Here is a 13,192-nt window from a genome sequence, read left to right as displayed (position 1 = left end):
CTTAAAACAACTACCAGCTAAACTAACAAGTATGAGATCATTCCTTCACTTCAAACGTACAAGTGAACAAAGTAACGTCATGGTCCATCAAATTTTCAAACCTAACTTGCTCCTTGCTTGTATGGTGAATGATCAAGGCTTGTAAAGCTTCCTTCACCTTCTTGGATCTTGATCTTGTCATCGGACCGTCAATGTTGTCCTTGACCCAAGGTTGAAGTTGTTGCGTACCCGTATCTGCATCATTCCCTCCCTCCTCGAAAGGATTCATCCTCGAATTTTCAAAGTCTGTATCAAAGTCAAAAGGAGATAGGTCAGATACATTAAAAGATGCGCTTATGCCATACTCACTTGGAAGTTCCAATTTGTATGCGTTGTCGTTGATCCTCTCTAGTACTCGAAAAGATCCGTCGCCTCTTGGATGTAACTTGGTCCGTCGAAATGCTGGAAACCTTTCCTTCCTCATGTGCACCCAAACCCAATCACCGGGTTCGAATACAACATGTTTTCTACCCTTATTTGCATGTTGTGCATATTACGCATTTTTCTTCTCAATTTGAGTTCGAACTCTCTTATGCAAGGTCCGAACAGCTTCTGCCTTTTTGACACCATCTGCGCTTAAACACTCATTAACAGGAATAGGGGATAAATCTAGAGGGGTTAGCGGCTGAAATCCATAAATAATTTGAAAAGGGGAATGATTGGTAGTAGAATGAGTGGTTCGGTTATATGCAAACTCGGCAATAGGCAAACATTCTTCCCACTTCTTCAAGTTCCTTTGAACAATGGCTCGAAGTAGAGCACCAAGGGTTCGATTGGTTACCTCAGTCTGACCATCCGTTTGGGGATGATTAGAAGTAGAAAACAGCAACTTAGTTCCCAACTTTCCCCAAAGTGATTTCCAGAAATAGCTTAAGAATTTCACATCCCTATCACTTACAATAGTACGCTGTACTCCATGCAATCTAACCACATCCTTGAAGAATAAATCAGCAACATGGCGCGCATCACTTGTTTTCCTACAAGGGATAAAATGAGCCATTTTAGAAAATCTATCCACTACAACAAAGATACTATCCATACCTGTAGAAGATCTTGGTAAACCAAGCACAAAATCCATGGATATGTCTGTCCAAGGAGCATGAGGTACGGGTAGAGGAGTATACAATCCATGAGGGTTACTCCTTGACTTTGCCTGCTTACACTTTAAACACTTATCACAAATGTTAGCAATGTCACGCCTCATTTTAGGCCAATAGAAATGCTCATGCAAAATGTCAAGAGTTTTATCAATACCGAAATACCCCATCAACCCTCCGCCATGGGCTTCTCTAACAAGTAATTCCCTAAGTGAACAGTTGGGAATACATAGGCGATTTTCTTTGAACAAGAAGCCTTCATGCCTATAAAACTTTTGAAATGCAGCATGTTCACAAGCTTGAAACACATTAGAAAAATCAGCATCATGTGCATACAAGTCTTTAATGTGCTCAAAACCAAGTAACTTAGTGCTCAGGTTAGTGATCAAAATATACCTTCTAGACAATGCATCCGCAACGACATTATCTTTTCCCTTCTTATATTTAATGATATATGGAAAGGAATCAATAAATGCAATCTATTTCGCATGTCTTTTATGCAACTTACCCTGCCCCTTAAGGAATTTAATTGATTCATGATCAGTATGTATCACAAATTCCTTAGGCATAAGATAATGCAGCCACACTTCAAGAGCACGCACAACAGCATACAATTCTTTATCATAAGTAGGGTAATTAGGAGCTCCCCCACTCAACTTCTCACTGAAATATGCCAAAGGCCTATTATTTTGATGTAAAACAGCCCCGATGTCAATCCCACTAACATCACATTCAACTTCAAACATCACATCAAAATTAGGCAAAGCAAGAATAGGTGCTGAAGTTAACAAATTTTTAAGTTTATTAAACGACTCTTCTTGCTCTTTTCCCAATTGAAACCCCACATTCTTTTTAACTATCTCATTCAAAGGTGCTGCAATAGTACTAAAGTCTTTAACAAATCTCCTATAGAAACTTGCAAGACCATGAAAAGACCTTACTTGAGACACATTGGTTGGAGTCGGCCACTCCATGATAGCCTTTACCTTGGCGGGATCAATACTTATGCCATTTGCACTAACAATATAACCAAGAAAGTTAACCTCAGGAGTGTAAAAGACACATTTTTCCAGGTTAGCAAATAACCTATTTTCACGCAAGGCACTTAAAACAAGTCGCAAATGCTCAACATGCTCTTCTAAAGACTTGCTAAAGATCAATATATCATCAAAATAAACAACAACGAACTTTCCAAGAAAATGCCTTAAAACATGGTTCATTAATCTCATGAAAGTACTTGGGGCGTTTGTTAAGCCGAAAGGCATCACAAGCCACTCATAAAGACCATACTTCGTTTTGAAAGCAGTTTTCCATTCGTCACCTTCTTTTATCCTTATTTGATGATAACCAGATTTTAAGTCAATTTTAGTGAAAATGATTGCTCCATGCAATTCTTCTAACATATCGTCTAGCCTAGGAATGGGATGACGATACTTAACAGTAATTTTATTAATTGCACGACAATCTGTACACATTCTCCAAGTCCCTTCTTTCTTAGGTACTAAAATAACGGGAACTGCACAGGGACTAAGAGATTCACGAACCTGGTCCTTTTCAAGGAGGGAATCGACTTGCCTTTGGATTTCCTTTGTTTCCTCCGGATTTGCTCTATAGGCTGGTCGATTTGGTAGAATTGCTCCAGGAACAAAGTCGATTTGATGTTCAATACCTCGAATTGGAGGTAATCCTTTCGGTAGTTCCTCCGGAAACACATCCTTGAATTCCTGCAAAAGAGAGTAGATTGCACTAGGAAGAGAATCGGTTATGCCTAGTGTGTAAAAAGAAGAATAATCAGCTTACCTGTACAGAAGTACTACGAGAAGACTTTGTGCATTCAAAGCCATATCTACCTCACGCACACTTGCATAGAAGTTCCTTTTTTTCACCTTCAAGCTCTCGGCCTCACTGAGTTTTTTTCCACTCGAATTTCCTTTTTCACTCAACTCGGCCTCTACTTTCTTTTTTTCCTCATTCTCTCTCATTCGGCTTTTTCTTTGTTTCTTTCGGTTGCCTTTTCTCTCTCTCTTTTCTTAAATGCAATTGTTCTTCATACACTTGTGTAGGTGTCAATGGTGAAAGAGTGATTTTGAGGTTGTCCATAATGAACTTATATTTATTGGTAAGTCCAATATGATCAGCCTGTCTATCATACTCCCAAGGACGTCCCAACAAGACATGACTAGCTTGCATAGGAATTACATCACATAAAACTTGGTCCTTGTACAGACCAATAGAAAAAGCGATTAAAGCTTGTTTGGTCACCTTGACTTCCCCCCCCATCATTTAACCAAGATAGTCTATAGGGTTTAGGGTGATAAGTCCATGGAAGGTGTTTTTGCTCAACAAATTCAGCAGCTACGCAATTAGTACAAGAGCCACTATCAATGATCATGAGACATACCTCATTTCCAATTTTGCATCTTGTATGAAAAATGTTGGTCCGTTGGAGATCATCTTCTTGAGCTTGTGCATTTAGCACTCTCATAGTCACCATAGTTCGAGCCACGGGGTCCTCTTCTATTTCAACCAGATCATCATCCTTCCCCTCTTCTTCAAGCGATGGCATGTCCGCATATTCCTCCTCCCCTTCGCTTTGCCACATTCCCTCTTCATTCATATACATGATGCTTCGGTTAGGGCATTGAGCCATGAGGTGGCCAATTCCCTTGCATTTGAAACATGCCCTTGGCTGGTTGGTAGATGTATTTACTCCTGAAAGAGTCGGCCATGGGGTTGGTTTAGAAGAAGTTGCACTCGGGTGGGACGGTTGTTCCATCCGCTTGTTTTCCCTCTCTCTATTACCTTGTCTTGGCCAAGCACTGGATGTTGGCAATTGATTTCTTTTCCAAGGGGTGGAAGAGGATGTAGTGATTCGGCCACTAGGTCTCTTTAGAGGTAAGGCTTGCTTTTCCACCTTCTCTGCATACGACACCGTTTGTTGAAGTTCAAAGTGGTCTTGAAGCTCAACCTTCTTCCTGATTTCAGGATTTAATCCATTAAGGAACCTTGCCATGGTTGCTTCCGGATCCTCTTGGACATTGGCCCTTATCATCGCTATCTCCATTTGTTTGTGGTACTCATCAACCAAATTAGAACCTTGAGTGAGTCGTTGGAGCCGATTGTACAAGTCCGTGGTATAATGGAAGGGTACAAATCGTTTCTTCATCACTTGCTTCATTTCAGCCCAAGTGTCAATTGGTGGTTCCCTATTTCTCCTTCTTATGGCACATACTTGCTCCCACCAAATGGATGCATAATCTTCAAATTCAATAGCCGCAAGTTTCACCTTTTTCTCTTCAGAGTAGCTGTGGACTTCAAACACTTGCTCAACTCGCCTAACCCAATCCAAGTAAGTTTCAGGATCATTTTTCCCATGAAAGGTAGGCATCTTAGTCTTGATGGAACCAAGATTGTCATCAGTTCTCCTAGGTCGGTCTCGACCTTCCCTCGCTTCCCTGTGGCTTTTCCTTGATCGGAATGAGGTGTTAGAATGATACCCCTCATCATCTGCATCTTGCTCAACACTCTGAGCACTTGAAGCTCTATTGGGAATATCTCCAGTACCTCGCATCTCAATGGCAGCCAACCTATCGGATAGTTGTGTCGTCACAAATTCTTGTCTCTCCACTTGTTTTTGAAGAGCTTGGAGCACCAGTTTGAGTGACACGTTGGTTTCAGACGGCTCAGGCATGTTCCCCTCTTGAGACATATTGTCAAACCTGCAAAACAAGTGTATCCTAGTCTACCTTGCAAAGCACTCGTGTATCACTTAAGAAAACACACTCACTCTCAATTTTTCTTCTCAAAGTTCTTAAAACAACTCAAACTCTCAAAAATTCCAGAATTAATTACCCTATAAGCAAGTAATAAGACACAAAGCAGAATTTTGTAAATCCTAGAAACACTACCCGAAGCTAGAACCTCTTTTTTTTTTTTTTGAGCAGCTGTTTTTTTTTTTTTCTGAGTTTCTGGCCAGTATTTGGGTGGTAAATGGTGTTTGTGACGGTTTAGGTTTGGTTTTGGAAACTGATTTGGGGGTGTTTGGGGCTGGTTAGGTCGTTTGGGGTTGTTGGAATTCAATTAAGGTTGGAAACTCAAGAATTGGAAACCAATCAAGATTTGGAGACTCAAGTTTTTTTTTTTTTTTTTTTTGGGAACCAATCAAGATTTGGAGACTAATCAAGAATTGGAGACCAATCAAGAATTGGAAACTCAAGATTTGGGAAACTTGATTTCCTTTGTGTGAGAGCCAATTCCTTCTATTCTTCCTTTTTTTTTTGTTCTTTTTTGTTCTTTTTTTTTTTTTTGCTTCGCCTCTTCAAGGAACACAAATTCAGGTCACACCAACAAGTTCAAGAAAAACGGATGAAGGTTATGCAAATTTCAAGAAGGCCCTAGTTCTTGATTTATTGTTCAAGAACTTTCAAAACAAGACTTGGTGGTTCAAGAACTTCAAGAATTTTGTTCAAGGAACTCAAGAACTTTCCCAAATTATGTTGTGGTGTCTAGGGTTTGCAAGAACAACAACCAATATTCAAGAAATAGGCAAAACAGAATTTCAGCAATACTCAAAAGAAAATTCCAGCAATACTCTAGCAACTTGGACACTAAAAACAATATAAGGTACGTGACTCTTTTTTTTTTTTTTTGTCTTTAAACCCTAACAACCCAAACAAAAATATAACAGACTCAAGAACAAAAGTTGGACAGAAAACACAAAAAGACAATACCCAACAGGTTTTTTTTTTTACTCGGATGAACAGTAACGTGAACAGTACGCTACAGTACGATGAACAGTATTTCGGAACAGTAACGGTGAACAGTAATCGCTACAGTTTTTTTTTTTTTTTATTTTGACAAAAGACACAAACTAATAAGATATGAACAACTTCAATTGAAAGAGAATTAACCTGATGCTCTGATTACCAACTGATGAGCAACCCTAGGGGAAGACCCTCATAGAACCTCCCAACCTTGTAATTATCAGAGTTGGATCGTTTCTCCCAATGGAAATTGAACTCGATTGTTCTCATGAACTCAAGACCTCTGACACACAAAGGCAATCAGCAACCTTAAGCAAATAATGATGGATGAAGAGACACCACGATTAGGGAACAAACTAATCGATAAAGTCAGATTTGAATCCTAAGCAATGAACTCAAGAATTCAAGAGTAAGTTCGATTAATAACTTGAAGGAAAATTTCTCACGATTTCTGGTTGTAAAAAATTCTGTCTTTTCACGCATACAATAGGTGCCTTTTTATAGGCTAAAACTAGGACAAAAATCCGGCCCACATAAACCTGAAAGAAATTCAGTCCGCATAAAGAGCTTAAAGAGCCAGCTCTTTAAAGCTTTCCGATAAGGTCCAATAAGTAATAAAATACTTAACGCCTAACAACTACTAAACTAGACAGTCTTAAAACAACTACCAACTAAACTAACAAGTATGAGATCATTCCTTCACTTCAAACGTACAAGTGAACAAAGTAACGTCATGGTCCATCAAATCTTCAAACCTAGCTTGTTCCTTGCTTGTATGGTGAATGATCAAGGCTTGTAAAGCTTCCTTCACCTTCTTGGATCTTGATCTTGTCATCGGACCGTCAATGTTGTTCTTGACCCAAGGTTGAAGTTGTTGCGTACCCGTATCTGCATCACAAACACTGCTTTCTTCCATGCAGCAGTTCGACAAAGGCGATCCTTTATATTGCCAGGATACACAGTGCGACGGGGCAGTGGTTGACAACTGCTACCGATATCAAGTGCTCCGCAACATCGTTCTTTGAGACGTTGTTCACATCGAATAGGGATACCGATCGGCATCCTGTATTGCCTTTCGCTCTTCCACAGGTGTCTATGGGGGACAACATGAGCCTCTTGGCTATGCCGTCAATGGAGGAAGTTCGTGAAGTAGTATTCTCGATCAGTCCGGATAGTGCCCAGGTCCAGATGGGTTTTGGCTCCGGTTTCTATCAGGCATGTTGGGGGATACTTAAGAAGGAATTGGTGGTTGCTACACAAGATTATTTTAAGGGCGGGTGGCTACCTCAAGGGGTTACCAGCACATTAATTGTGTTAATACCGAAACTAAAAGGGGCATCTCGATGGCAGGACTTTTGGCCAATTAGTCTGTGTAATGTTAGCTCCAAGATTATATCTAAACTTGTGACCAATAGGTTGAACAAGCTTCTGCCCCAACTGATTTCTTCTTGGCAGTCCGGCTTTGTCCCGGGGTGCCAAATCAGTGATAATGTTCTCTTGGCGCAAGAGCATGCCCAGGAACTTGATCGTCGGTTGGAAAGTCCGAACCTCATGTTAAGGTTGGATATGGAAAAGACATATGATCGAGTGGAGTGGTCGTTTCTGCTCTTTATGCTTCGGGCTTTTGGTTTCCAGGAAGAAGCGGTTGATCTGATCTTCCACCTAGTTGCAAATAATTGGTTCTCTGTGCTTGTCAACGTCAACAGAATTTTTTAAATCAACGCGAGGGGTCAGATAGGGGGATCCGATCTCTCCGGCATTATTCGTTTTAGTTGCTGAATTTTTAGGAGGGGGCTTCATACCTTGTTCCAGCAGGGCCGTCACAGATTTTTCAGGTTGGAGAACCTAAGGTCCCGTACCTGGCATTCGCGGATGATGTTATTGTGTTCACGAGATTGTCATGGGAGACCTTAGAGGCAATCGGAGATTTCTTCAGGCAGTATCAAAAGTATTCGGGCCAAAAGATTAATGCGGCCAAAAAGCTGTTTTGTGTGTCCATCTGGGGCGACTCAGGCGCAAGTGGATCTGGTCTCTCATATCCTAGGGTTTCCGCGGCAGTTCTTTCCTCTAATATATCTTGGGGTCCCCATTACTCGAGGCAGGTGTTAATCATTGCTCTTTGATGGGATTATTGCAAAGGTCCAAGCGAGAGTCTGTCACTGGAGTACAAAGATCCTCTCCTCAAGGGGCAGGCTAGTTCTGTTAAAGCACATATTGAATTCGATGCCGATGTATCTTTTGTAGGTTCTTAAACCTCCTAAGGCGGTCTTGGTTGCGTTAGGGCAAATATTTAACTCTTTCTTGTGGGATAGAGCACCTGACTATAAGTGGATTCATTAGGCATCGTGGGAGAAATTGTGCTTCCCCAGGGAGGAGGGGGTTTGGGGATTAAGTCATTAGAGGATATGGGTAAAGTATTCTCCTACAAGCTTTGGTGGAGGCTGCGACAAAGGGGATCTATCTGGTCAGACTTTATGTTCTCAAAATATGTAGGGGATCAACATCCACTCTAGGTGGAAGTAGCACGACCGACGGGGACATGGAAATGCCTAATGGGCATACGGGAGATGGCTGATGCTCACATTACTTGGAGGCTGGGTTCGGGTATAGTGAATTTTTGGCTGGACAACTGGTGTGAGCTTGGACCCTTACGTTCCTTGTTGCTGGAGAGTAGGGACAAGCCTCATTTTTTAGTGGTGGAGTTCTTGGGACGGGATGGGTGGAATAGGGACCGTCTCTTGCAATGGCTTCCGAGCCACCTTGTGGATGTGATTGTGGAGGTGCCTTTCGACCTCGATGGGCAGGATCAGATCATGTGGACAGGGTCGGCTACAGGGTGCTTCTCACTAACCTCTGCATGGGAGCTATATTGACAGCATCGAGGGGCCTTCTCCATGCATGGTATGGTTTGGAATAGGGGTGTGCCGCTGAAGATGTCTATATTTGCTTGGAAACTGTTGCATAATTTTGTCCCCTTAGATTCGGTCCTCCGTTGGAGGGGGCTGGCCATGGTATCCAGATGCTCCTGTTGTCTCAAGGAGGAGGAGTCGGTGCCCCACCTGTTTATCAGTGGTCTGGTGGCAAAGGAGGTTTGAGGGCACTTTGGTACCATGTTTGGCATGCCACGCTTACCATTCGATGAACTTCAGCTTCAATGGAGGAAGTGGGCCACATTGCGGCCTCGCATCCCGATGCACCATATCCGTTATATCCTCCCTATATTTGTATCATGGTTCCTCTGGCAGGGACGAAATAAGGCACGGTTCGAAGGACAAGAGTTTTCTGCTCGGAGGGTTGTCTGGGAGGTGGTTAATTTCATTTATGACTTGGGAAGAGCAAAGAAACTTGAGAAGGCACAGTTCTATGGGGATCTGGATAGCGAGTTGGCGAGCTTCGCATCTTCGGTGACTCGAACACGGCAGGCAGTGGTGGTAACATGGACGAAGCCCCCTGCTCAAAGGTACAAGCTAAATACGGATGCTAGTGTGGTCAACAGGAGGGCTAGTGGAGGAGGGGTACTGCGAGACTCGAATGGTAGATTGGTATTCGCTTTCTACAAAGAGTTTGGGAAGAACGGGGTGTTGCAGGCTGAGGCATTAGCTGTATTGGAGGGGTTGCGCCTGTGTGCGGCAAGGGGACTACATGGGGTCTTGGTGGAGATGGATTCAGCAGTTTTGGTGTTGCTAGTCAAGTCATTGGCACTGGGAGGCTGGTCATATTGCAATGTGCTAAGAAAATTTCGCAGGCTACTGGAACAGGTGTCCTTTTCATTTCAGCACATTTTTCGAAAGGCAAATATGGTCGCGGATAAGTTAGCTGCTCTGCTAAGGTACCCGAGTATGGTCTTTGACTCTCTCTATCTCCTTCCACGGGGGATCCGTGGCTGTTTGGCTTTGGATGCTAGAGAATTTCCATCATTTAGGCTAGTGCACTCTTAGGCGGTTGGGCTCTTCCAGCCTATTCTCTATATCTTTTGTAACCATCTCCCGTTTTTGGGGTTTTAATAAAGGTAATATTTTATTAAAATAAAGATGAACGTTTAACTGGTGTACATGAGGATCTAAAGGATAACGGCTCCGTCACAACTCAAACATCAACCACAGCAAAAACAACTCAAGATCACAGGTTATGCACTTGGATTCTCATAAAATGGTGTTAAAGCAACAAAAGGGAGAAGCTAAAGTTACCTTGGAACCTTTGTGAAGAAGGTCAAACGTGAAAATCCTCTCAAAAGATCACGCCAATCCGGAAATGAAGCTCAAGAGGGTTGCTGCAGAAAATTTCAGTGCTGACGAGCGGGCTAATTCAAGCAACGATTCGGACATCTTCCCAACGTGATTTCGAAAGAATCTCTGCACGAAAGTTGAAGCTCTACCTCCATAGATATCCTAGATGTCCTAAAACCTCAAAAAAGAAACCGATTCAGTGGAGAAATTTGCCTCCCAAAATGGCAAAAAACCAACCTGAACCCTTAAAAAAATTCTGCAAAAAATGCTCTTCTTCCTTCAGTTTTCTCTTTTTCCTTTCGTTTTCTTTGTTGGTTCCCTTCTAATCCTCCCCAGATTTCCCCCTGTTCCTCTCTTTCTCTAGCTTTCTCCCTTTTCTTCTTTCTTTTTCCCCCACGAAACATTCTTCCTTTCTTTGCTTTCTTCCTTTTTCCCTTCTTCCTGTTCTATCTTGTTTGGCCCGAAGATTTCTCTCTAGTTTTCTCCCTCTCTCAGCCTCTCTTTTTCTCCCTTTCTTTTCCAGGTAGCCCCCGAAACCCTTCCCTTCTCCAGTTTTCCCTTCCTTCTCGGTTTTTCCTCTCCTTTTTTTCCTTACCCGAAGCCTCCTTTCTTTTCTTTTTCTTTCCTTGTTTTTTCCAAATTTTTTTCCAAGCTCCACCTATCCTAGCCACCTATCCCCTTACGTGTTGTGGTGTCAAAGAAATAAGGACACTTGTCTCATTTGCATGCACTCCACCTAGCTATTGTGCATGGCCTCCACCTATTTTCTTTTTCTTTTATTTTTTTGGTTTTTCAAAACAAGTTTAGGGAAACCAAAAAATATTAAATGCATTACTAATTTTCATTTTATTTTGAAGCACTTGAATTAAAAAAAAATTTTTGTGAGAATTTTTTTTTTTAGAAATTTAGTGCAAAAATGTCTAAAAAAGAAAAATGATGAACCTAATTTACTAAAATAAGCAAAAATAAACACTAACTATCATTTTACAAATTTAATCAACTAAAATAAAATAAAATAAACACAAGAATAAATAATAATAATAATAATAATAAAGCTAAAATTGAATTAAATAAAATTAAAATTTTGGTGTCTACAACGATACACCTGTACGCCTAGTCTAAAACAACACAAAACATAATCTTTAGTTGGTGTAACACTGGCAAGCTAATGTTGCACTTACTCCCAATCCAACAGTGCCAAGACCAAAAACAGTGACCGTAGAACCTTTTTCAACCTTGGCATCCTTCCAGGTTGCTCCAAACCCGGTGGTGAAGCCGTAGGACAGGAGGCTAACGTGCGGCAGAGCTACTCTTGAATCTATCTTGAGGACATAGTTGGCATCTATAACGGTATGCTGGGACCATGTAGAGCAGCTAAATAATTGATACAGCATTTGGCGGCCTCCTTAACTAATAATGGACATTCTTGATGTACCGTCCGGCATTAATCCAGTGGAAGCTTGTACAGGGTATGCTTGGCATAGGTTTGTCCTTCCCGATGTACAGTTGTTGCATTCTCGACACTCTCCCAAGAATGTAGGAATGACTAAGTCTCCCACTTTGAGCTGAGAAACTCGTCCACCAACACTCTCTCTCTTGCTGGAGAAAGGCACAGTCATAGAAGATAAAAGCAGTTAACTATGGATCTCTTCAGGCGCTTTATAAAATTTATAAAGCTGAAAACTGAAATATGAAAACTGGAACTTAATTGCTAAAGCGAAATGTGAAAAGCAAAAGAGTGACTGGGTGAGAAATCAATTACCTGACACCTTCATGTCCTAGAACTCGAGGGAATAATAGAGGTTGGAATGAGCATTAACAAAAGTGATGAGAAAGCAAGAGAGTTGAGTTAAAGATCAAAACAGAAGACCGCCAAAAAATGGTGGGAGTAAAGAGTAGCAACCGTTAGAAGGCCCTTGTAGCATAAGATATCAGTGTGGCAAAGGCTAGCAAATAACATCTAAATCCTAATTTCACCTGATCTTGGAGGTTCTACCTCAATCTCTTCTACCCTGGGTTCCTCGCCTGGTCCCTAGCACACAACTCCTGTTTTTCCCCCCAGTTGATCAAAACATTTTCCAATGCCAAAACAAGTGAAAGTAGCATCAATCAATTAAGCCTTAAACGGAGTACTCTAATATTTGGTGATACAGAAAGAAAAACAGCATAAGAGACTAACAAAGTTAACAATAGGCAATTCCTTGTATTATCCGAAACAAAACATTTAAAGAAAGAAAGAAAGACTTAGTTAATGTGGCTAGGAACTAATCAATCATTAGTGAGTTCACCTTTGCAAGTTATGACGTCGGAGCTGCTGCCGGTCGACATGATCCATCCTCTAGCCTTCCTCGATATTGTGTGCTATGTTTTTTGACGTGTAGTGCTAAGCAGCTGAAAGAACAATAATATTATATCCCAACCCCAACAACAATTGTAGCATATAGTAGTAAAGTTTTATGATAGAGAGAGTTACTGCACCCATCAGAGGATAAGACGGTGGCAATAATGATGGAGTGCAGAGGAGTTCAAATGGATTAGTTTTATTATTATGTAATCTATACCTATATCAATATCGATAGTCCTATATTAGTTTAAAGGGACGTGTGCTGCAGGTTATGAGTATTAAAAACCTAAAAGGATTCATTTTCTGAAGCTAAAAGGGGAAGATTCTACCATTCCTTCCCTGACTACTAGGGTGATCCTAATGATTAAACTAATCAAATTTGATAACTTGTTTAGAAACCTAATTAATATGTAATCCCTGAATTTTATCACCAAAGAGATCATCTAAACTGTTGTGCAAAATGGTAATTTCACACCATGCTACTTTTTCTTTTATTTTTTGGCATGAATCATGCTCCTTTTCGAGTGCATAACTAACCGTCTTTTTAAAACACAAAAGATATGGAAAGATTCTTTTAAGTATTTACATGTTCAGTCAATTCGGTCAATACTAAAGATACCTGAATTAACCAAGGGTTAAAGTGTATTTGCCCTTTCTCAAAGCACCTAAAGGTTTTTCCACCATGATTACATTACCAAGAAATTAGGTAAGGCATGATAATTG

At 41.1% G+C, this 13,192-nt stretch overlaps 1 pseudogene; it reads right to left on the bottom strand.

The window, feature by feature from the left end:
• The window catches only part of LOC113689307 (CYP enzymes assisting alcohol dehydrogenase-like), a 40,114-nt pseudogene extending 27,661 nt beyond the window's left edge, over positions 1-12,453 (bottom strand).
• Positions 12,454-13,192: the final 739 nt, after the last annotated feature.

Source organism: Coffea arabica, chromosome 5c (genome assembly GCF_036785885.1).
Source record: "Coffea arabica cultivar ET-39 chromosome 5c, Coffea Arabica ET-39 HiFi, whole genome shotgun sequence".
NCBI classification, from domain to species: domain Eukaryota; kingdom Viridiplantae; phylum Streptophyta; class Magnoliopsida; order Gentianales; family Rubiaceae; genus Coffea; species Coffea arabica.
This window is presented reverse-complemented; position numbering and strand designations above follow the sequence as displayed.